At 42.3% G+C, this 25,931-nt stretch overlaps 1 protein-coding gene, 1 long non-coding RNA gene and 1 pseudogene across 4 annotated transcripts in view; 2 read left to right on the top strand and 1 right to left on the bottom strand.

Moving 5' to 3' along the window:
- LOC310722610 (uncharacterized protein) overlaps positions 1-25,931 on the top strand; it is a 676,055-nt gene that overhangs the window by 511,400 nt on the left and 138,724 nt on the right. The gene's annotated exons all lie outside the window — the stretch shown is intronic.
- Positions 17,578-20,174, top strand: LOC310722945 (E3 ubiquitin/ISG15 ligase TRIM25-like; annotated as a pseudogene). Its single transcript has 4 exons — positions 17,578-18,158; positions 19,320-19,415; positions 19,795-19,887; positions 20,121-20,174. The product of its transcript is annotated as an E3 ubiquitin/ISG15 ligase TRIM25-like (transcript).
- LOC310722639 lies at positions 22,645-23,758 on the bottom strand. Its single transcript, XR_014532429.1, has 3 exons — positions 23,662-23,758; positions 23,477-23,530; positions 22,645-23,226 (listed from the first exon to the last, which is right to left on the bottom strand). It is a non-coding gene; the product is annotated as an uncharacterized lncRNA (long non-coding RNA).

The following is a 25,931-nucleotide window of genomic DNA, read 5'->3' as shown; positions in this document are numbered from 1 at the left end:
AATACCACAACTCCTCTCTCGGCACCCTGTCGTACGCTTTCTCTAAATCCACAAATACACAATGCAGCTCCTTCTGTCCTTCTCTATACTTCTCCATCAACATCCTCAAAGCAAATAAGGCATCTGTGGTGCTCTTCCTTGGCATGAAACCATACTGTTGCTCACAGATGGTCACCTCTTCTCTCAGCCTGGCTTCCACTACTCTTTCCCATAACTTCATGGTGTGACTGATCAACTTAATTCCCCTGTAGTTACTGCAGGTCTGCACATCTCCCTTATGTTTAAAGATCGGTACCAGCACACTCCTTCTCCATTCCTCAGGCATCCTCTCCCCTTCCAGAATCCTGTTAAACAATCTGGTTAAGAACTTCACTGCCATCTCTCCTAAACATCTCCACGCTTCTACAGGTATGTCATCTGGTCCAACCGACTTTCCATTCTTCATCCTCCTAATTGCTGCTCTCACTTCCTCCTTACTAATCCTATCTACATCCTGCTTTACCAACTCCAACTCCACATCCTCCAACCTTCTCTTTCTCTGATTTTCCTCATTCATCAGCTGCTCAAAATACTCCCTCCACCTTCTCAACACACTCTCCTCACTAGTCAACACATTTCCCTCTCCATCCTTTATTGCTCTAACTTGCAGTACATCCTTCCCAGCTCGGTCCCTCTGCCTGGCCAATCGGTATAAATCCTTTTCTCCTTCCTTAGTGTCCAACCTCTTATACAGCTCCTCATATGCTCTTTCCTTGGCTTTCGCCACATCCCTTTTTACCTGCTGCCGTATCTCCTTGTACTCCCGCCTACTTTTCTCATCACTCTGTCGATCCCACTTCTGTTTTGTCAACCTCTTTCCCCTAATGCTCTCCTGCACTTCCTCATTCCACCACCATGTCTCCTTGTCTTGCTTTCTATTTCCAGATGTCACACCAAGTACTTTTCTAGCTGCCTCCCTCATCACTCCTGCAGTAGTTGCCCAATCATCCGGCACCTCTTCACCACCACCAAGCCCCTGTCTGACCTCTTCCCTGAACCTCACACTACACTCTTCCTCCTTCAGTTTCCACCATCTTATTCTTCTTTCAATCCTTACTTTCCTTCTCTTCTTCTTCGCCTCCAAAACCATCCTACAGATCACCATCCGATGCTGTCTAGCTACACTGTCCCCCGCCAACGCCTTACAGTCTCCAATCTCCTTCAGGTTGCATCTCCTACACAGAACATAATCCACCTGTGTGCACCTTCCTCCACTCTTATACGTCACCCTATGATCCTCCTTCTTCTTAAAATACGTGTTCACCACTGCCATTTCCATCCTTTTAGCAAAATCTACCACCATCTGCCCTTCCACATTCCTCTCCTTAAAACCATACCTACCCATCACCTCCTCATCACCTCTGTTCCCTTCACCTACATGCCCATTAAAGTCTGCCCCAATCACCAATCGTTCTTTCCTAGGTACACCATCTACCACTTCATCTAATTCACTCCAGAATCTTTCCTTCTCCTCCATCTCACAGCCAACTTGTGGAGCATAGGCACTGATGACATTTATCATCATCCCTTCAACCTCCACCTTCACGATCATCACCCTATCAGAAACTCTCTTTACCTCCACTACACTCTTACTGTACTCTTCTTTCAGAATCACCCCTACACCATTTCTCTTTCCATCCACACCATGATAAAACAGTTTAAACCCACCTCTAATTATCCTGGCCTTACTCCCTTTCCACTTGGTCTCCTGAACACACAGCATATCTACCTTTCTCCTCTCCATCATATCAGCTACCTCTCTCCCTTTACCCGTCATAGTACCAACATTTAAAGTACCAACCCGAACCTCTACTCTCCTACACTGCTCTTTTTCCTGCCGTCTCTGTAGACATCTTCCTCCTCTCCTTCTCCTCCTTCGGCCAACAGTAGCCCAATTTCCACCGGTACCCTGTCGGCTAACGATACCTGTGGCGGTCGTTGTTAACCCGGGCCTCGACCGGGTTTTGTCTGAAGACTGCGATCTCCCTGGTGCCTGCGCAGCTGTATTGTCTGTGTATTAAGTGTTGTGTGTCTTTTCTTTGTTCTGTGTAAAGATGATGGGTCATAACATTTCTCGCTTACTGCCGGAAGAAAATCCCAAAGATTTTATGTAAAGGAATTGTGCTGGTTTTTGGACTAATCCTTATTTAGATCATTTGCCATTATGGAGTGAAATTGTGTCACATCTAGATACTTTTTCCTAGAGATTTAGATGCTGCTAGAGGTTTCTGCTATGCTCCAGGTTAAGTTAACCCTTTATGCTTTGCACTGCAACAGGAAGTGGTGCATTCCAGCCTCAGCACTAAACTCAAGGAGGACGTCCTAGGAAAAAGGGGAAGTTCATCTATTAGGGAATAGATAGAGTTCCAATTTCATGTCCTGTAACTCACCTTTTGCCTGTGGTGACAACGACTTATAAATTTTTTTATCATAGCTTTACAATAATTCCAAACTCACCTTTAACCTTTTAGGAAGAGATATGATGCACAAAATGGGAATGGAAATTCAATGTCTCACTGTCTTTTCCTTCTGTCCTCATGCTCTCAACTGAGCCACAGCCACATCTGGAAGATTTCTTTTAGGGTAGTACAGAAGTCCTGCCTGATGAACCAGATTTAGGTGAAGCTAACCCTAAATTATGGGCCTCTCACAAAGATGAGGCAGGTTTAATCCAGGTAAAACCGTATCATGCACTCATGAAAACACACCATCCAATTTTTGTTAAACAATATCCATTGTTGATAGAGAAGAATGTTGGCATTGCTCCAGTTATTGACAATTTATTGTCACAAGGTGTTTTGATGGAGACACATTCACTGTATAACAGACCGATTAATCCCGTCTAAAAGGCAGGTAAACAATGCTGGAGGCTAACACAAGATTTACGTGAGATTAATAAATTATTAATTCCGTTAGCTCATTTGGTGCCCGATGTAGCTACCATTGTTGATTCTATACCAGCGACTCACAGATTTTTTTACTGTGATTGATCTTTGTCTTCCTCAGGGCTTTGTTGACTCACCAGCCGTATTCTCCGCTGTAGTGCACAGAACTTTGGCTGATATACACCTTCCAGAAACAACCTGCATTCATCAATACGCAGATGACATCCTTGTCAGAGGACCGAGTACAGCTTGTGACTAGGTTTTCAAGACCTCTGACTGTGAAACAGATGCAGAGCTTCTTGGGACTGATGAACTACTGCCGAGCATGGATCCCTGACTGCGCACAGCATTATAAAGTTTTGCGTAGTGCTATTGATCACAGAGCTCCTCCATCACATCTCATTCTGTGGACTCATGAAATGACTGACAGTTTTGCTGCCCTCAAGAATGCTATAGAGTTTGCTCCAGCTCTAGGTCTTCCAAATTATGCTAAGCCTTTTCACCTTTATGTGCACGAATGTGGTGGTACGGCTGCGGGGATCCTAGCCCAGGAACACGGTGACAGATATCGGCCTGTTGCGTATCTTTCAAAATCTTTAGACAATATAGCACAAGGGTTGCCTTCGTGCTTGCGTGCAGTGGCTGCTGCGGCTCTGATGGTCCGGGATGCTGAGATAACGGTGCTGTCACATCCTTTGATACTGTACACCTCAAATCAGGAAACAGCTATTTTACACAACATCTGACAGCACAACGTAGATCTGGTTATGAAACTACACTCTTGGCAACGGAAAACTTAACTATTAAGCCTTCTTCTTAGTCGCATTCAGCTGTAGTAGCTCTGCGTGATCTGCTAGACTTAGATGGTTTTGACTACGCACATGATTGCCTTAAACAAATTGAGCGAAAGGCCTCTTGTAGGCCCAATCTTTTAAATACGGCCCTGGAAGAGGGGGATTGTCTATAAGTAGATGTTGATGTTCAGAACCTTCTAGTGTGTATTTATGTGGATATGCGGTTGTAAGATTACCTGATGTAATAGTTAAAGCTAAATCATTACCATACACATCAGCACAAGCTGCAGAGTTGGTCGCATTTACAAGATCATGTCAGTTGTCTGAAGGTAAAGTAGTGACTTTATACACTGATTCTAAGTATGCTTATGGTGTTGTGCATGATTTTGCTGAAACATGGAAGCAAAGAGACTTTAAAACAGCTGATGGAAAGCCCAGAGCACATTTTAATCTCATAGGCGACCTTTTAAAAGCTGTTCAACTCCCTGCCATATTGGCCATAGATTTTACACATATGCACCTGTAGGAAATTTGAGATACCTGTTGGTTATAGTTGACAGATTCACTAAGTGGCCAGAAGCATTTGCATGTGCAACAGTGAATGTTAAAACGGTTGTCAAAATATTAACAAAAGAGATCATCTCTAGGTTTGGTATTCCTAGTGTGATTGAAAGTGATAACGGCACACCTTTTGCTTTAAAGGTAAGACAACTTTTGGCTAAAAGTTTAGCAATTGATTGTTATTTTAATATTCCCTATCACCCACAGTCAGCTGGAGTGGTAGGGAGAAGAAACAGAACCATTAAGCGTATTACTAAAGCCTGCATTGAAACAGGCCAAAATTGTACTGTTGTTCTCCCGGGAGTACTCAAAGAAAATAACCCTATCTTTAACAAAACTAACCCTATCTCTAACAAAACTAATCCTTTGAAAGTTTTATGTTCTAACCTTTCATGACCCCATGGGTCAGGAGACGCACTGGCATTTCTTTCTTAGGTAACCTGGAAGTGATGGTGGACGACTACGTTTCTGCCCTGGTTGAGAAATTTAATTCTATCAGTGCTGATGTTTCACTAACTCTCCCTCTGCCCACAGATAAGGTCACACACCCTTTTGTGCCTAATCAGCAGGTCCTGATAAGAAGTCTGAAGCCCATCAAAGTCGGTGAGCTGAAGTATCTGGGTCCAGCGACTGTTCTAGCTGTAACCAGAACTGGAGTTCTGACTGATTATCAGCCACAGGGGTACGCGCAAGCAGGATCAAAACAGCACCCACTTAATCTATGCATTAATTGGTCTGTTGGCCTAAGAAGCCTACCTAAGTGAGTTTTCAGGGCTGAAACATTTGAGAGCCCACGGAAAGATCTTTTCTTTTTAGTACAAAGGTGGCCACCTCCGGGGTGAAGATCAAACTCACTTGACTGTTTAGTTTAGCTTACCCTGATACCCGCTCAAGGTCTAAATTCTATAACTATATGTGCATAGATGTAACTAGACTCCACATTTTTTTTTATTCTCTTTGAATACATTATTCAGTGAGAAGAAACTGTTATGTATACCTTATATTACTGATTATAGATATACTGAACAAACACTGAGAAACAATGGTCTCATGATGTCTTGGAGAACGTGAAACAACTGCTGAACAAAGTTTTTGGAAAAGATTAAGAATTTGTTTACGATTGTTGAACACTATTTTGTTTTAGGAATCATTCTTTGATTGATTGTTGGAATCTGTATGTTTTTGTATCTTTATCTTTTAATTTGCAGTTTATGTCACAGGTTCTGTTCCCAGGATGAACATCCTATGTTTTGGTGTGTGATGCTAAATCATAAATGATTTAAAGTGGCCATTGTTAGTGTTAAAACTGTTTTCACACTATCTCACACACATTTCCTTGTCCGTTCAGTGTCTATAGGATATTTACGATGTTAGTTTGTAAGGTAAACAGAGAGTCTTATCTGGGCTCACAAATCTCGGGCTGGTATATCCTCTTGTCTAAACAGGAAAACGACTTTAGGCTAGCTTTCTACCCAATGTGTGTGTGTGTGTGGACTATATCATCCTGTGTGTATAAATATGTGTCTGCCACCTGCAATAAACGAAGAGGAACATTGCTATATTCCTGCTATATGCTATATATGCTGTGTGATTCTTCCCTGAATTCAGAAAGGCATTACGGAGCATCACAGGTCGTAAGGAAAATCTCTCCAAGTTTCGTTTGGGCATGATAAAAATCTAACAGTCGCAAAGTTCAAGGGGGCCGAATACATTCGCAAGGCACTGTATATATATATATATATATATATATATATATATATATATATATATATATATATATATATATATATATATATATATAATTACACATAGAGGTTTGCCAAAAAGCGTAGAGATAAATGAAAACCAATGTGCTTGAAATTTCTTTATGTACATGATGTGCGTTAATAAATGAGAATGTACATGCACATGTTTTTGAAGGTTTTTTTTTACACGACAGCGTTGCCGCGATTTGTTTGATAAAGCAATCGGCATGCTATAAAAATGTACATACATACAAAAGGCATATGTGCACCAACTAACAGCAGAGATTTACCAGTATCCAATACAAACCACCTTCGAGTCTTAAAACAAACCTTTTTTATATTCCCCAACATTGCAAACACAAAGATCGCTCACAGAAAATGTGCGGGGTGTAGTTCATTACAAATATTTTTTTTATTTTCGTTTTGCAACAAGCTAACCAGTGTCAAAATTTAATTTGTGATTCCTTTCACTCTGACAAAGCTCTGAAAATATCCTACTTACTATGGTTTCTTTACAAAGTCTAAAATGCTTTGTTTCTTTTTGCCTTTAACAGTCTGCTTGAAAACAAATGCTTCAATATTATTTATGCTGTCTAAAACAGTTTTATCTCCTACAAAAGAACCATACTGTCGAATTTTCTGTAGCATTTCTACCAAGTCAAGTCAAGTTTATTTCTATAGCGCTTTTCACATCAGTCATTGTCTGAAAGCAGCTTTACAGAAATCAGCAGTCAAGGTGAATGGTGTGCATTTATCCCTGATGAGCAGCCGTGGCGACTGTGGCAAGGAAAAACTCCCTTAGATGTAATGAGGAAGAAACCTTGAGAGGAACCAGACTCAAAAGTGGAACCCATCCTCATTTGGGTGACATCAAGAGTTTGAACATAAATCTTCAACAATACAGAACACTGGAGAGAGAGAACTAACATGAGCACTGGAGTATAAGATTAGTCTTTCTGGTTATAAAACTAGGAGCTACTGAGCTCAACATTTGTGATCATCACAGATCCAGCACCAGCTTCTCCATGCCAGAGCCTTTAAACACTCCAATAGGTCCAATGTCAAAACTCCGCACATGTAGCGGGATCCAATTGGCACTGGAACGTCTCTAGATGGTTCAGGATGTTTGCGAGTTCGGCATCTACTTATTCAAAGGTCCATAATCTTCATGAGGTGGGACGTGACTGGGGCTGGCCAAATCTCAGGATGCCTCGGGATGGGGAGAGAAAGAGAAGCAGTGGAGAGAAATTAACAGAGCTGCTGTTCATGATATTAACAGCACAACTTGATAATGTGCATGTGATCAGATGTTCTGGAGCACAAGGTTATGATGTGTAGGTTTTGCTAAAAATATATGTTTTTAATCTGCACTTAAACTGGGAGAGTGTGTCTGAGCCCTGAACACTGTCAGGAAGACTGTTCCAAAGTTTAGGAGCTAAATGTAAGAATGATCTACCACCTTTAGTGGACTTTGCTATTCTGGGAACTACTAGAAGCCCAGAGTTTTGAGATCTCAGGGAGCGTGACGGATTGTAGCGTGTTAAAAGACTGGAGAGATACATGGGAGCCAAACCATTTAGTGCTTTATAAGTAAGAAGTAGTAGTTTAAAGTCTATTCGAAACTTAACAGGAAGCCAGTGCAGGGACGATAAGATTGGGGTTATATGGTCATATTTTCTTGACCTTTTAAGAACTCTTGCTGCTGCATTCTGAACTAACACAAGCTTGTTGATACCACCTCACCAGCTGAAGGAATTGGTTCCAAATCTTCGTCCGCATCTTCTTCATCTTCTTTGTCATTGCCGCATGCAGATGTGCTTGCCTGTGCTGACTTCACACTTGATACAATGTGTTCATCTGTGATCGCGCCATCAGTAACGATGTCTTTGTCGATTTCTATGTAATCTTGGAAATTCCTGGACAGTGATGGCTAACTCCTGTGCCTCCTCTTCCAAGATAGCATCTGTAATGCTTGATTTTTCCGCCACTTCCGTGAGTTCTTTTGCGGCTGCGCGGCACTGTGCCTGAAACTCACCATCGGAAATATCCTGAATCACGCAGTGCATCCAGCAGTTTGAAATTGTTTCCTTCTTCACGTCATTCCAGGCTGATCTCAGGAAGTTCATTGCATCTAGAAGGGAAGGGGTGTACTGTGCCTTCTTTTCATCATGGAGCAGGTATTGGCACATCAACATTTTCCTGTAGTTCACTTAAAGAACTTGGTCCATTGGTTGGAGCCAAGGCCGTGTCTGATGTGTCTGATCTCCTTTTGTGAAACTCTTCTGAAAGTTTATAATGAAGTTCCTTCCTGGAATAAGCACAAGTTAATCGAAGCCTCTGGGAATCTACAAGAGAAGGTCTGCTCTGAGCACCATGAGGTTTTGAAGATCTACTGTCGTACTGACCAAAGCTTCATCTGTAACTTGTGTACGATGCATGAACACAGAGGACATGACACCATCGCAGCTGCAGCAGAACGAGCTGAAAAACAGGTGTGTGTGTGTGTGTGTGTGTGTGTCTGTCAGTCCTTAGTCTCAGTATTAAAATGATCATTGGAATGTGCTTGAGTTTGAAGTTCAGGACAGCCATGTTTGAGGGCCACTAGGTCATGTGTATCAGATCAGATCAGAAGGAGGCTGAACTGAGTCGAGATGAACGACTCCTGGAGCAACAGGAGCAGGAGATTTTTGATCTTTAGAGAAGAATCACTGAGCTGGAGCAGCTTTCACACACACACATGATCACATACATTTCCTCCAGGTAACACAAAGTGTGTATAGTCTATATAGTCACATGTAAATTTCTCCACCTTTCTCCTTCTCCATAATGTTTTTCTTTCTCTCTGTAGAGTTTCCAGTCTCTTAGTGTATCTTCTGGATGTGAGGACTCACCCAGCATCACTGTCCATCTCTCATTTGATAGAGTGAGGAAATCAGTCTCTGATCTGAAAAAGAGATTTGAGGAACTCTGCCAGGAGAAATTCATCATAATTCATGAACTTGGTGAGAGAAATTGTCCTGAGGAATTCACGTCTTAATCGTGTAAAAGCTTCTGATTCGTTTTTCAGTTACTTTACCATTAACTAGAATCTGACATTTCCTGAAGAAAATGTGTGTAGTGCGTGCCGGTGCAAAAATCCACCCCCCGGCCGTTTTTAGTGCCGACCACGAGACGCGACATACTCGGAGAGACGAGCGTTTTGATACCTCGCACGAATGTTTGTGCCATTTTACTACCTGGAGCAGGTGTTGAGTAAAGAGAGTGTGTGTGGACGCTGTTACTGGGAGGTGGAGAGGAGCAGTGAGAGTAATGTGTTCATATCAGTCTCATATAAAGACATCAGAAGGAAAGGACGAGGTAATGTGGGTATGTTTGGACACAACAATCAGTCCTGGAGTCTGCAGTGTTTTAATTCTGTTTATTTCTGGCACAACAACATTATGACTGATCTCAAAGTTCCATCATTCTCCAGAATAGGAGTGTATGTGGATCACAGTGCAGGAACTCTGTCCTTCTACAGCGTCTCTGATACGATGAAGCTCCTCCACAAACTCCACACCACATTCACTCAACCTCTATATGCTGGATTCTGGATAGGTATTAATAGAAAAACTGTGAGATTGAATTCAACTGAACCGAGCAACTTAAAGTTTTTTAAACTTCATTCACATTTTTATTTGTTAGAAGTCCTGTTCCTATGTGTCTGGCAAAGTGCACATCACCGTCATTCTGTTCCAAGCCTCAGACCCTGATTTATAAACAAATCACTAATCTTACATATGATTTACTCAGTGGTGGGCCGTCATGGGCAGCAAGGTTTTCTCTGTTGCCATAAACTCTACCAGAATAACAGAATATCTATTAAATTATTCCAAATAGTCTTTTCTCTTCATTTCATAGCGTTTCACCACCAAGTTTATATTTAACTAGATTTTAGCTTGTGTTGCTGTGTTGTCAAATCTGTGTTGCTTGAAGCTGTTGCTTTAACCAATCATATTGCGATTTTAGACATATGCTTTAGATGGATTCCAAGATGGCGCCGGTTAGGTCGGCTGCCGTCACGACTGCTCCGGCTACGTTTTTTCTTTTTTTGTTTATTTTATACTTTTATTTAATTAGTTACAGTTCCATCTACACAAGATGGACATCATTTGATATGACAGAGACACTCTTATATCTATTGGTGTACAATGCACTCACATTTCGCCGTTTTTAAACCCATGCTGGCCGAGCGAGATCCTGAGGGAGAACAAAGGACGCGACCTGTACTGGCGTCCGCGAGGGAAACGAGCCGGCATCAGGAACAGGCTGAGGGCACGCGCACACCGCGCTCCCTTACCTAGTATCCTGTTGGCCAATGTCCAGTCACTGGAGAACAAGCTCGACGACCTCAGGGCAAGGGTCAAGTTCCAGAGGGACATTCGGGACTGCAACATTCTCTGCTTCGCCGAGACATGGCTGAACCCAGTGGTACTCGGTACAATCGGTTTACCGCATGGACAGAACACTGGAGTCGGGGAAGTCAAAAGGAGGTGGAGTGTGTCTGATGGTAAACAACCACTGGTACGACAGCGCGAGCATCGTTCCTCTTTCACGCTACTGCACACCAAACCTGGAAATACTGACCATCAAATGGCGGCCCTTTTATCTACCTCAGGAATTCAGCTTGGTCATAGTCAGTGCCGTTTATATCCCACCTCAAGCGGACACGGACAATGCAGTATGGGATTTACATGAGACAATAACACTTCACCAAACACAGCATCGGGACACTACGCTGATTGTGGTAGGAGATTTTAACAGTGCCAACCTCAAGCGCGCACTACCAAACTTTCATCAGCACATCACCTGCCCCGCCAGGGCAAAGGTCTGGACCACTGCTACACAACATTTAAGAACAGCTACAAGGCACAATCACGTCCACCATTTGGGAAATCGGACCATGCCGCCATCTTCCTCATGCCTGTTTACAAACAAAGGCTGAAACAGGAAGCTCCGGTTCAGACGGAGGTTGCGCGCTGGACTGACCAATCTGTGGCCGCTCTGCAGGACGCTTTGGATGATGCAGACTGGGACATGTTCAGGCGCAGCTCTGATGACGTCAACATGTTTACAGAAGCGGTTGTGGGATTCATCGTCAAACTAGCGATGCAAAAAACCACTATCAGAACGTTTTCTAACCAGAAGCCGTGGGTGGATAAAACCATCCGCGACGCTCTGAGATCCCGCTCCACTGCCTACAACAAGAAGCTCTCCACCAGGGACACGGATAAGTACAAGGCTGCATCTTACAGTTTTTGCAGAGCACTACGGGAGGAAACTAGAGTCACAGTTTCAACATGGTGGCTCTAGGAGCCTGTGCCAGGAACTAAGAACAATCACGGACTATAGAACACCATCTTCTAGAATGGTGAATGCGGATGCTTCTCTGGCAGACAAGCTAAACACCTTTTACGCTGGTTTTGAGGCTGCATAACCACACTCATAATCTTCCGAGATGGTGAACGTGTTTACCTCTCCGGCTCCCTCAGCGTGCACGCTGGTTGTGCATGACGTGAGGAGGGCATTCAAGAGAGTGAATAGCAGGAAGGCAGCAGGACCAGATGGCATCACAGGTCGGGTTCTGAAAGCCTGCGCTAACCAGCTAGCACCGGTGTTCAGTGAGATATTAAACCTCTCACCGGAACAATCTGTTGTCCCCTCATGTTTCAAACAGTCTACCATTGTTCCTGTCCCGAAGAAACCCCAGCCCGCCTGCCTTAACGACTATCGCCCTGGAGCCTTGACCTCAGTAGTGATGAAGTGCTTCAAGAGACTGGTCATCACTGCCTCACTACCAGACACAGCGGACCCACTACAGTTCGCGTACCGTCAGAACCGTTCCACTGAGGACGCCATTGCTCATCTCCTCCACACCACGATGAGCCACCTGGACCAAAGAAATGGGAATTATACAAAGATGCAGTTTGTGGACTACAGATCAGCATTTAACACCATAATTCCCTCCACACTCACCTCTAAGTTGGAGGTCCTGGGACTCAGCCTGCCGCCGTGTCAATGGATCTCTAACTTCCTGACAGACAGACCACAAGCCGTATGGTTAAGAAAACACACTTCATCCACCCTCACCCTCAGCACTGGAGCTCCCCAGGGTTGTGTTCTGAGCCCCCTTCTGTACTCACTGTACACATATGACTGTGTGGCCACTTCCAACCCCACCAACATCATCAAGTTTGCTGACGACACCGTTGTGGTGGGCCTGATCTCCAACAACGACGAGACGGCCTACCTAAAGGAGGTTAAAAACCTGGAGAGATGGTGCCAGGAGAACAACCTTCTCCTGAAAGTCAGCAAGACTAAGAAGTCGATCATGGACTTCAGCACATAGCAGGAGCGGTCATACCAATCGCTAAACATAAGCGGGACCCCAGTGGAGAGAGTGGACAGTTTCCGGTACTTAGGTGTTCACATCACACAAGACCTGTCGTGGTCCTGTCATACCAACACCCTGGGGAAGAAGGCCCGGCATCGTCTGTACCATCTGAGACGCTTAAGGGACTTTAAACTTCCCTCTTAGGTGCTAAAGACTTTCTACACCTGCACCATTGAGAGCGTTCTGACGGGTAGCATCACTTCCTAGTTCGGGAACAGCACCATGCAGGACAGACGAGCCCTCCAGAGGGTGGTGCGTTCAGCTGAACGTACCATCCACACCGAGCTCCCAAACCTACAGGACAGCACGCGGTGCCGGCCAGAGCTAGGAAGATTATGAAGGACCTTAGCCATCCCAATAATGGACTCTTTTCTTTGTTGCGTTCAGGGAATCGATTCCGCTACCTGAAAGCAAACACAGAAAGAATGAGGAGGAGCTTCTTCCCACAGGCCATTCGGAGTTTAAACCAGGAAACACCCAAGATCTAAAAACTGGCCCACTCTCTCCATCATCACACTTCTTCTCTGTACATATCTCACCTTTTGCACCATGACACTTTAAACTCTGGACTTGCACAGCACAGTGCACTTTATATTTTATACCACACCATACCACACACGGACACTTTACACCACACCATTCCGCACACGTACACTTTACATCACATTATTCCGCACACGGACACTTTATGGACATTTTACACCACACCATACTGCACATGGACACTTTATGGACACTTTACACCACACCATACCGCACATGGACACTTAATGGACACTTTACACCACACCATACCGCACACGGACACTTTATGGACAATCTAAACCACCTTAAATTGTTTATTGTTTACTGTTGTTTACTGTCTCACTGTTTACTGCCATAAGCATTTTTTGTATATACATCTTTTTCTCTCTCATATATATATATATATATATATATATATATATATATATATATATATATATATATATATATATATATATATAAAAACCCAGCCATTATGGATGCACAAGCCAGTGCACTCTTAGTGCCGGTCCCAAGCCCGGATAAATGGGGAGGGTTGCGTTAGGAAGGGCATCCAGCGTAAAACATGTGCCAAATCAAATATGCGGATCACAAATGAGAATTTCATACCGGATCGGTCGAGGCCCGGGTTAACAACGACCGCCACAGGTATCGTTAGCCGACAGGGTACCGGTGGAAATTGGGCTACTGTTGGCCGAAGGAGGAGGAGGAGAGGAGGAAGACGTCTACGGAGACGGCAGGGAAAGGAGCAGTGTAGGAGAGTGGAGGTTTGGGTTGGTACTTTAAATGTTGGTACTATGACGGGTAAAGGGAAAGAGGTAGCTGACATGATGGAGAGGAGAAAGGTAGATATGTTGTGTGTTCAGGAGACCAAGTGGAAAGAGAGTAAGGCCAGGAATAATTGGAGGTGAGATGGAGGAGAAGGAAAGATTCTGGAGTAACTAAGATGAAGTGGTAGATGGTGTACCTAGAAATGAACGATTGGTGATTGGGGCAGACTTTAATGGGCATGTAGGTAAAGGGAACAGAGGTGAAGAGGAGGTGATGGGTAGGTATGGTTTTAAGGAGAGGAATGTGGAAGGGCAAATGGTGGTAGATTTTGCTAAAAGGATGGAAATGGCAGTGGTGAACACTTATTTTAAGAAGAGGAAGGATCATAGGGTGACATATAAGAGTGAAGGAAGGTGCACACAGGTGGACTATGTGCTATGCAGGAGATGCAACCTGAAGGACATTGGAGACTGTAAGGTGTTGGCAGAAGACAGTGTAGCTAGACAGCATCGGATGGTGGTCTGTAGGATGGTTTTGGAGGTGAAGAAGAAGAGGAGGAGAGTGAGGACTGAAAGAAGAATAAGATGGTGGAAACTTAAGGAGGAAGAGTGTAGTGTGAGGTTCAGGGAAGAGGTCTCTGTCTGCTCGGTGGTGTTGAAGAGGTGTTGGATGATTGGGCAACTACTGCAGGAGTGATGAGGGAGGCAGCTAGAAAAGTACTTGGTGTGACATCTGGAAATAAAAAGCAAGACAAGGAGACGTGGTGGTGGAATGCGGAAGTGCAAGAAAGCATAACGAGAAAGAGATTGGCAAACCAGAAGTGGGATAGACAGAGTGATGAGCAAAGTAGGCAGGAGTACAAGGAGATGCAGCAGCAGGTAAAGAGGGATGTGGCGAAAGCCAAGGAAAAGGCATATGAGGAGCTGTATGAGAGGTTGGACACTAAAGAAGGAGAAAAGGATTTATACGGATTGGCCAGGCAGAGGGACCGAGCTGGGAAGGATGTACTGCAAGTTAGAGCAGTAAAGGATGGAGAGGGAAATGTCTTGACTAGTGAGGAGAGTGTGTTGAGAAGGTGGAGGGAGTATTTTGAGCAGCTGATGAATGAGGAAAATCAGAGAGAGAGAAGGTTGGACGATGTGGAGTTGGTGAAGCAGGATGTAGATAGGATTAGTAAGGAGGAAGTGAGAGCAGCGATTAAGAGGATGAAGAGTGGAAAGTCGGTTGGACCAGATGACATACCGGTAGAAGCGTGGAGATGTTTAGGAGAGATGGCAGTGGAGTTTTTGACCAGGTTGTTTAACAGGATTTTGGAAGGTGAGAAGATGCCTGAGGAATGGAGAAGAAGTGTGCTGGTACCGATCTTTAAGCATAAAGGAGATGTGCAGTCTTGCAGTAACTACAGGGGAATTAAGTTGATTAGTCACACCATGAAGTTATGGGAAAGAGTAGTGGAAGCCAGGCTGAGAGAAGAGGTGACCATCTGTGAGCAACAGTATGGTTTCATGCCAAGGAAGAGCACCACAGATGCCTTATTTGCTTTGAGGATGTTGATGGAGAAGTATAGAGAAGGACAGAAGGAATTGCATTGTGTATTTGTGGATTTAGAGAAAGCGTACGACAGAGTGCCAAGAGAGGAGTTGTGGTATTGTATGAGGAAGTCAGGTGTGTCAGAGAAGTATGTGAGGGTGGTGCAGGACATGTATGAGGACAGTGTGACGGCAGTGAAGTGTGCAGTAGGTATGACAGACTGGTTCAGGGTGAAGGTTGGACTGCATCAGGGATCGGCCCTGAGCCCTTTCCTGTTTGCAGTGGTGATGGACAGGTTGACGGACGAGGTCAGACAGGAGTCTCCCTGGACTATGATGTTTGCGGATAATATTGTCATTTGTGGTGAGAGTAGGGAGCAGGTTGAGAAGAGCCTGGAGAGGTGGAGATATGCGTTGGAGAGAAGGGGAATGAGAGTCAGTAGGAGTAAGACAGAGTACATGTGTGTGAATGAGAGGGAGGGCAGTGGAGTGATGCGGTTGCAGGGAGAAGAGCTGGAAAAGGTGGAGGATTTCAGGTACCTGGGGTCAACAGTGCAAAGTAATGGAGAGTGTGTTAGAGAAGTAAAGAAAAGAGTGCAGGCAGGGTGGAGTGGGTGGAGAAGAATGACAGGAGTGATTTGTGATAGTAGGGTATCTGCAAGAATGAAAGGGAAAGATTATAGGACTGTGGTGAGACCTGCGATGTGGTGAGACCTGCAATGTAGAGACTGCAATGTAGAGATATATATATATATATATATATATATATATATATATATATTTTTTTTTTTTTATTTAATTTTATTTATTTATTTATTTATTTATTTATTTATTTATTTATTTTTTCAGTGAACGGATCCGACTCTCACGAGTCCCTGAGTCACTTGAATCAGTAGGGATTCTTCCTGCAAGAGGAAGAGGGCACTCACAGAATCCCTACATTTCATGCGTGGACTCATGAATCTCATTCACAAATCTCTCGGATTCTGCTGTTTCGCTCCGTGCTAGGAGTCCGACAGATCCGCTGAATCCCACGGTTCAGGTGGATCATCGAGGACTCGCATAGGATCAGCCATTTTGAGTCTCTTGTGTTTCTGAACATACAGGAAGTTTCCTGAAAAACTCAGTCAGCTAATTGTTGCTATAGTTTCTTGCTAACAACAAATTAGAACAATTAAATGGTGTAATTTACAAATTGTATTTATATCTGTTGTTAGTAGCAAAATAACCAAGGACTCAAATGATCCGAGTAAATGAAGATAATCATTCATGAATCCCCAGTCATATAAAGAATCGGGTTATTTTACCTGGATGATTCCGGATTCACTCATCTTAAGCACCCATACAGTAAGAACAAGATTAGACGTGCAATACAAAATAAGACTTCTCAAATTCATGCTGCCTACACACTTGAATTTAAGAAAAGTCTTATTTTGTATTGTGCGTCTAATCTTGTTCTTACGGTATGGGTGCTTGTTGAAATTAGCTTAACACTTTAAATTCAAATTAAACATTTCCCCACACATCAGAAATGACATTTATATCCTTTAACTAGTTTTAACAGATTTTACACAAGAAACAAAAAAATATCTTTTTTTTATAAAAGTCATCCGTCCAAACAGTTACTGTGTAAAAACATTCAAGAGACTCACATTTGTTCCAAACTTATTGAGGTTGAACAAGGTTCAAGAGATATGCTGGGAATAGATGCCAGAAGCACCAGTGTTTCTGGTACTTCAGACACTTTGTTTGATTTCTTGCAGGTGGTGTGTCAGTTAAAATTCATCCTTAATGCGATACTAAGAGGACTTCTGTTCTCACATCCCTGATGGACAATGAAGCAGGAGACAAATTCATTTACTGGGACAATGATCAGCTGTACAAATAAGATAACTGTAAGTCTCTCTGGATAAAGGCGTCCAGGTAATGAGTGCAAGGAGAAAATGAGGAAGTGTCTGAAAAGAATGATGTGATGGTCAAAGTTAAAGAGGACGACTGGACAGTAGTTTATGACCAGACTTCAGAATCTCAATCATGCAGTAATAACTGATTTACCAAACCTTATTTTGTCCCAATAAAAGCTGTAATAATATATAACATTACTGCGTAATTATACTGTATATCTAAGGGTCATGGAGTTGATCATCTTCCTTTTTTTCAATCTCCACCCATTCTTGCATTTACACTATCAACACAGAAGCTCAAAGTTCTTTTAGATAAAATGCTGAATTTAGATAAAGGCTTTCTCTCTTTCTCTCTTTATCTCCTTCTTTCTCTCTCTGTGAATGGCAGAAAATGGCAGAGGCCAGTATTTCAGTAGATCAGGATCAGTTAATTTGTCCAGTGTGTCTGGATCTTCTGAAGGATCCAGTGACTTCCCAGTGTGGCCACAGTTTCTGTAAGGTGTGTATTAATTGTCACTGGCATGAAGAGTCTCAGAAGCGTGTCTTCAGCTGTCCTCAGTGCAGAGACACGTTCACTCCAAGACCTGTTCTACGCAGAAACAACATGCTGGCTGAAGTGGTGGAGAAGACTGACATCCAATCTGCTTCTTCTGCTCGTCGTTACGCTGGACCTGGTGACGTGGAGTGTGATTTCTGCAAAGGGAGAAAACACAAAGCCGTCAAATCCTGTCTGATATGTGTTGTTTCATTTTGTGAAACTCATCTGAAACCTCATCTAGAAGTTTCTGCTTTAAAAAAAACACATTAACTGAAGCGTCAGCAAAACTACAAGGGAAGATCTGCTCTGAACATAACAAGCTGATTGAGATCCACTGCAGAACTGATCAAATCTGCATATGTTATATGTGTATGATGGATAAACATAAAGGACACGACACCGTGACAGCTTCAGAAGGAAGAGCTGAGAAACAGGTAAGAACTTAAATAATTTTAAGAATGAATATACCATATTTTCCGGACTATAAGCCGCTACTTTTTTCCCACGCTTTGAACCTCGCGGCTTAAACAATGAAGCCGCTACTTTATGGATTTTTCCGGGATTTTTCCCGGTTTCACAAGCTTCATGCCTCTAAAAAACTGAGCCCCATAACATTAGACCAATGAAATTGGCGAACGGGTTTAAGGTGAACCAATGAAATTCTTTATATCAAATCGGGTGCACTGAATCGGCCCGCACCACATCGTAAATATGGACCTGCCTTTCACTCGGACTGTCTACAGGAAAGGAGAATCATTCATCACACTGAAAACAACCGGGCATGAAAAAACGCACTTCACCTGTGTTCTGAGCTGCACGGCATCGTGAGAAAAGCTTCCACCGATGGTGATTTTTAAACGCACGACGATGCCAAAAGATAAAAATCCTGTGTAAAGTTCATTAGTTTCAATGTAGACACCTGCGGCTTATAGACAGGTGCGGCATATTTATGTTCAAAATAAAAATCTTTGTCAAATTCAGTGGGTGTGGTTTATATTCGGGTGCGCTTAATAGTCCGGAAATTACGGTACATCCTCATTCATGTTCTAATATGGAGTCAAGCTGTGGCTTTGACTGAATCCCTAAGCAGAACCAATACTTACAAAGAACTGTGTTCTCAACATAAGAAAGATCATTGAGGAGACTAGAGTGGAGCTGAGGTTGATCTTGAACTCCTCTGGACTTGAGACATTGGGAGGCATTCAAGATTGTACCACCATCATCCAGTTCATTTACAATTTACAATTGTACTCTTAAGCCCCACCCCCATTCATGCACCATTCATACTCCCTCCAAGAATCTCTGGTGGATAACAAATTTCATCCACATACAAGGTTCATTCATTGTAAGGGAGCTATTTCATGTTCTATTTGCCTGCTAACCGGAATAGAAATCCTTCAATTCCAACCATAATAATAAAACCCCATGTTATAAAATCTACAGAATACAACTTTCACTACATAACCATTTCTATATCATTTTATGGTCTAATTATCAACTAATAAACTCACACAGCAGAGCAAATACAGCTCAAGGAAGCATAAATGTACCTTAATTGAAATCAATATGCTGGCTGACCTCATACTTTTCCTCAGACTGAGCTGAAGGAGGAGCAGATGAAATTCCAGCAGAGAATCCAGGAGAAGCAGAAGAAGGTGCAGGAGCTGAAACAGGCTGTGAACATTATAAAGGTGAGCAGTGAGCAGAGACGGAGCTGCTCCTAGAAACACACACAACATGGACCTAATTGAGATTTTTGATCTTCAGAGAAGAGTCACTAAACTGGAGAAGCCTTCACACACACAGACACACATTGTTGATGATGTTCATTTCCTCCAGGTAACCCTCACTGTGGTGTTTTCCTGAGATCAGATGACTTTACACTTTATTGCTGTTCGATCTTGTTGAAGATTTGTGTTCATGCTTGGTAATTTACTGAGAGAACATTAATGTAAATATGAAAACAATAAAAAAAAGTTGTAGAGGGCTACAACCCAGTTGTTCCTTTTTACTTTCCAAACTGCTTTGTTTGTGCTGTTCCTTTTAAAATGTTTCAAATGTTTTCTGCAGCTTTTGGCTTCTGGACATCAGTCTCCTCCATTTCAAAGACAAAAACTTTTCACATCCTGCATCACTATCCATCAACATCTCTCATTTGATGGAGTAAGAAATTCTCTCCCAGATCTGAAGAAGACACTCAAGGAATTCTGTGAGAGGAATTTTTACAAAATCCCTCCACAAGGTAAGAAGAGCTGTTCCTGCTAGAGAAATACAATGATGAATGTCTGTACTCGCTATGTGAAGTGTTATTTCTTAGCAATTCTACTGCATACTTTTCTGCAGCCACTTTATTTACCTGACACCTTTTCTCTTTATTACCATTTTCTTCTCTACAGCTGCAGCTGTTGACATCATTTCCCTACCAGAGCCACAGAGCAGAGATTTTCTGAAATGTATATTTACCACACACACACACACACACACGCACATACATATTTAAACACATACAAATTATATACATACTATATATAAATACACACAATCTCAACACGTACATACAAACCTGATTCCAAAAAGTTGGGTCACTGTACATATTGTAAATAAAAACACTGCAATGATGTGGAAGTTTCAAATTTCAATATTTTATGATACAACATAGATGACATATCAAATGTATAAACTGAGAAAATGTATAATTTTAAAGTGGAAAAATAAGTTGATTTTAAATTTCATGGCATCATCACATCTCAAAAATCACATCTCTTCTTTTTATAACAGTCTGCAAACATCTGGGGACTGAGGAGACAAGTTGCTCAAGTTTAGGAATAAGAATGTTGTCCGATTCTTGTCTAATACAGTCTCAGGTCTTCTTTGTCGCATCTTCCTCTTTATGATGCAACAAATGTTTTCTATGGGTAAAAGATCTGGACTGCAGGCTGGTCATTTCTGTACCCGGATCCTTCTTCTATGCAGCCATGATGTTGTAATTGATGCAGTATGTAGTCTGGCATGTTGGAAAATGCAAGGTCTTTTCTGAAAGAGATGATGTCTGGATGGGAGCATATGTTGTTCTAGAGCTTGAAAATACCTTTCAGCTTTGATGGTGCCTTTCCAGATGTGTAAGCCGCCCATGCCACACGCACTCATGCAACCCCATACCATCAGAGATGCAGGCTTCTGAATTAAGCGCTGATAACAACTTGGGTTGTCCTTATCCTCTTTAGTCCGGATGACATGGCGTCCCAGTTTTCCAAAAAGAACTTCACATTTTGATTCGTCTGACCACAGAATAGTATAGAGTTTTAGCCGGCAACGGCGAATGGCAAAGTGGATTGTGTCAGTGAGACAATGTTTTTTGGAAGTATGCCTGAGCCCATGTTGTGATTTCCATTAAAGTAGCATTCCTGTATGTGATGCAGTGCCGTTTAAGGGCCTGAAGATGGACATGTATGGACATGTAACTTTTCCGGCCTCTTATTTCTACCTGTCTTAACTTTTTTGGAATGTGTAGCTCTCATGAAATCCAATATGAGCCAATATTTGGCATGACATTTCAAAATGTCTTACTTTCAACATTTGATATGTTATCTACATTTTATTGTGAATAAAATATAAGTTTATGAGATTTGTAAATTATTGCATTCCTTTTTTATTCACGATTTGTACAGTGTCCCAACTTTTTTGGAATCAGGTTTGTACTTAACACATGCATATGTAAGTACACATAAACCAACGATGTTGAGTTTTTTTCTCTCTTTTACTGTAGATTTCTGTTATCTGACTCTGGATCCCAACACGGCACATCGTAACCTATTTATGTCTGAAAAGGACAGAGCAGTGAGAGACAGTGTGAGAGTGCAGCACTACTCTGATCATCCAGAGAGATTTGACTCTATCTAGTGTCACGTGTTGTGTAAGGAGAGCATGTGTGGATGCTGTTACTGGGAGGTGGAGTGGAGCAGTAATGGTGTTGGAGGTGTAGATATATCAGTATCATATAAAGACACCAGAGTAGCTACAGGAGAAACGCAAACGTCATCCTGTTGTTTTTGGGGCCAGAATCGACAGAGTACTGATTAACACGTCAAGTTCACGTGAACATAACTGCTTGGTGTAGTTACAAAACTAAATATAAATAATATCTGCAGGAAAAGAATCTTCATTGGAAGAGCATGAAAAGAAGCATGGTTTTCTAGCCTATAGAGTTACAGTGAGACCACCCACTAAAAATAAGCCAAGGAGGAATCTTGTCCCTAAACACCCAAAGTCTGCATTTGTTTTCTGCTGACGTTTTGTCTGCACCACGTAACATTTTAAACATTATTTCCAGCCAGTAACATTATGGAAACATGATTGATAAAAAATGTAGCCAATGAGTGCTCGATTTTAACGGTATATGGGAGGATTTTATTCCCCATGTGGGCGAGTTTTTAGTTTAATTACTCTTTAGAAGCTCTTAGTGGTCACACGTGCACTGTGACGCACCTGGCAACCTTACACCTTACAACAAACAGTTGAGGGCTTTGTTTGCAAACAATAATAAAGGAAATAAAAAGTGGACATTCAGAAAAAGTTGTTTTATTGGAGATTGCATGAACAGCGATGACGGCGACCTGCTGCTGACGTTTTGTCTGCACCACATAACATTTTAAACATTATTTCCAGCCAGTACCATTATGGAAACACTGGAAACACTGTGACGCACCTGGCAACCTTACACCTTACAACAAACAGTTGAGGGCGACCTGGTGATCTGCATTTGGATGGAAAATCTGAGCCTATTTTACATCCGTGAGTTAAATATATCTCCCTTTACAGTTTTATACGATTTGTACGTTTGTTTTTTTAATATAAATGCTAAAAAATATGTGTGTGTGTATTGTTGGACACACTCCTGCCTGTTTCAATGGCCATCCATTACTATGAATGCAGTCTGTATGAATGGCCACCTGAGTTCAGCAGGTGGCTCTCAAACAGGGGGAGGGAGAAAAGGACCAGACATAGTCAAAGATAAATGTTTGTAGGAATCTCATTTTGTATGATATCTTCATTACATTTGAAATATACACTCATAAGACGTAATGTGGCTTTCAACCCAGTACTTCTCTGGATTGCTCCAGGACTGATTTCATTCATTTATATATCAATTAAATAAAAAAATTTATTATACATTAGATAAAGGAAATATTTATTAAAGGCACTTCAGCGTCTATAACTTGTCTTTTCGAGCAGCAGGTTGTCTAGAAGGAGACGATGTGGATGCCCCAGGAGTGGGGTAGTTTAGGTTAGTTAGTTGTTTAGTGGACTGGATTAAATTGCTTTAGCGAAGCTTCGCAAATAGATGCATCTTGTGTGTGTGTGTTCAATTGGAGCTGAAGCCAATGCACAGAAGCAGCAGGATAAGAGCGATGTTGGCGTAGAGATGCAGAGCTCCGAACACGTACTCGGATTCAAGCTACGACTTCGGCCCTCCAACAGCGTCCTAGTTCTGTATACCAGGAACTTCACATACAAACACATTTTCATTAGCAGTGCATTCGCAGTTTTTTTTTCCACTTTACCTTTATTTACAACTTAGTACCTATGCAGATGCAATAAAAGTGCAGTAGTAATAGTGTAACACACACACACACACACACACACACACACACACACAAACACACACACACACACACACACACACACACACACACACACACACACACACACACACACACACACACACACACAGAGTGATTGAAGATGAACTCACCAGCATGTAAAAGATGGCTAAGATAGCAGCAAACAGCATGATCTGCAACTCAACCTAAAGAGAGGAAAGAGGAAATACACTCTGTTATTGTGTTCTACAGTTTGTTCAGTATGTGTGTTGCACTGTGTATGTGTGTGTTAAGTGTGTATGTTACAGTGTGGGTTACAGCGAGTGTCAGTACTTACAAGGTGAACGCTGACGACGATGGCGGTAATGATTCCTGTGATCAAAAGCAAAATGCTCAAAACACAGACCAAACCAGTACTGGAAAAGGAGGTCTACCTAAACACACACACACACACACACACACACACACACACACACACACACACACACACACACACACATGACTCATGCAGTCAGAAGTCAGTTTCACACACGGCGTACCCTGAACAGACGAAGTACTGAGCTCACACCGACAAGAAGTAATGATGATGATGATCTGGTATTTACCTTGGTCTGGAAACTGAAGACTGTGATGGCCACACACGCCAGCAAGATTATTCCCAGATATAAGAGCAATGCGTTCCCCTTGTAATAACTAGAACCAAAGAAACAGGAGGGTGAGGTTTCTTACACTGCTAATTAACACCGCCATCAAATTCAGTTCTGTTTCACACACACACACACTTTACAGTAAGAGTACAGTATGAGTACAGTATGAGTATAGAAAGTGTACTGTAAGAGTACTTTAAGAGTACTCAGTAGTGCACGAGAATAGAAGAGTACTGAAGGTGTACAACAAGAGTCCTGTGAGTATTGTATGATAAGATTGGAACTGGAAAAGTACAGTCACTGACTCCCTCTGTCTCATCCACGTTAACCCCAAACTTCTTACTGCCTTCTGCCTGCTGGTTCTTAGCTTTGTAAAGAGTGAGAGTCAGGACTTTATACACCAGCGGATTGAAAAAGACGCGCAGTAACAGGAAATCGGTTGTTCGGCTGAAATGAAAATCGGCATGCAGTGAAAATAAAAAAATATATATTTCACCAAATCAATGGATTAAAACTAAAGTAACGAGCCGGTTTTGAAAATGTAAGAAGTAAAAAGTACAGATATTTGTGTAGAAAATTTTATGAGTAAAAGTAAAAAGTTGTCTCAAAAATAAATAGTGGAGTAAAGTACTGATACCAGAAAAATCTACTTAAGTACAGTAACTAAGTATTTGTACTCCGTTACTTCCCACCTCTGCTTTTACACCACATTTATCTGATCAGCTGAGATGTGTTTTGTCTTCGCTGTTGCTTTCTTGTGTTCAAACTATGATTCAATTGAATTCAGTGTTGTTTCTATAGTTCGAACAATGGACATGTCCGGAAGCAGCGTTACAGAGATGAAGATAATAAAATATGAATTTATATGTAAGTGCCAATAAGTTTATCCCTAACGAGCGATGAGTGACTGGCGAGGAGAAAACCCCCTGAGATGGTACGAGAAAGAAACCTTGTGAGGAACCAGACTCAAAAAGGGAATGTGGGTGACACTGAATGTCCATTCATTATGAGACTAAGGAAGCTAACAGGTCACAGGAGCGAATGACCTCCCGGTTGGCGTGGTGTCCTGAGGAGATGTTAATGTGGTGTCTGACTTTACTGTTATCTATAAATACACACAACCTAAAGCACATTGGGTCTGGTGTGAGTGTGCATCAGGAGCAGCCTCAGGTGAGAGGGCGTGGCCTAGAGTTTGAAGGTGGAGCTATATTCTGTACAAAATCAGTGTGTGTTTGTGTGTCTAACCATGATACTGTTCCTGCCGTAAAGGACATGGTGAGAGTCTGTGGGAGAGAGAAGTTTAGTTAGCCATGCTCATTTCATCGTAGTGCACTTCATATACAACATCAATGCGTTTGAAGTTCAGCCTGTGATTTATTCTGTAGGTGCTTCAATTATTCTTAATCTTATTTAAAATTAAATAGTTTGCATCTTTATAATCGAGTTATGTTTTCTTATCATAAAGAAATACAGCTGTAACAGTTGTTGTGTGAATACTAGGAGTGTAAAGGAAAATAAAAAATAAATAAATAAATTGAATACGATTATCTGCGCATGCGCGTCTCCTTCAACGGCGTCTACATAACTAGGTTATAACTACATAAACTAGGTCCTCTTTATAGCATCATTGGGACTCCACGGCTTTAAAAACCACCCACATTATACATTGAAGTTTATCTGGGCCGCGTTCACCAAGAAACCCAGATTTGTTGTTTTCGGGTAAAACCACGTGATCCCGCATCGCGCGCGTTCGCTACTAGGCAACAAGGACGCGTGCGCAGTGTAGAAGTTGGAAGCGTTTATTACAGCGTTTTGATGATTTATAAAACCAGGAGCACCACAATCTCGAGAACTGCATGACATCCACTACAAGGATCCAGCGATTCATCTGAAAGCGAATGCCCCCATGTTTCACACAGGTGTATGTTACAGTGCTGTTGAACGAATGTTAGTGACGCTG

Source organism: Silurus aristotelis (assembly GCF_946808225.1).
Source record: "Silurus aristotelis genome assembly, chromosome: 29".
Classification (NCBI taxonomy): Eukaryota; Metazoa; Chordata; class Actinopteri; order Siluriformes; family Siluridae; genus Silurus; species Silurus aristotelis.
The sequence above is the reverse complement of the archived record's forward strand: the minus strand, read 5'-3'. Positions and strand labels throughout refer to the sequence as shown.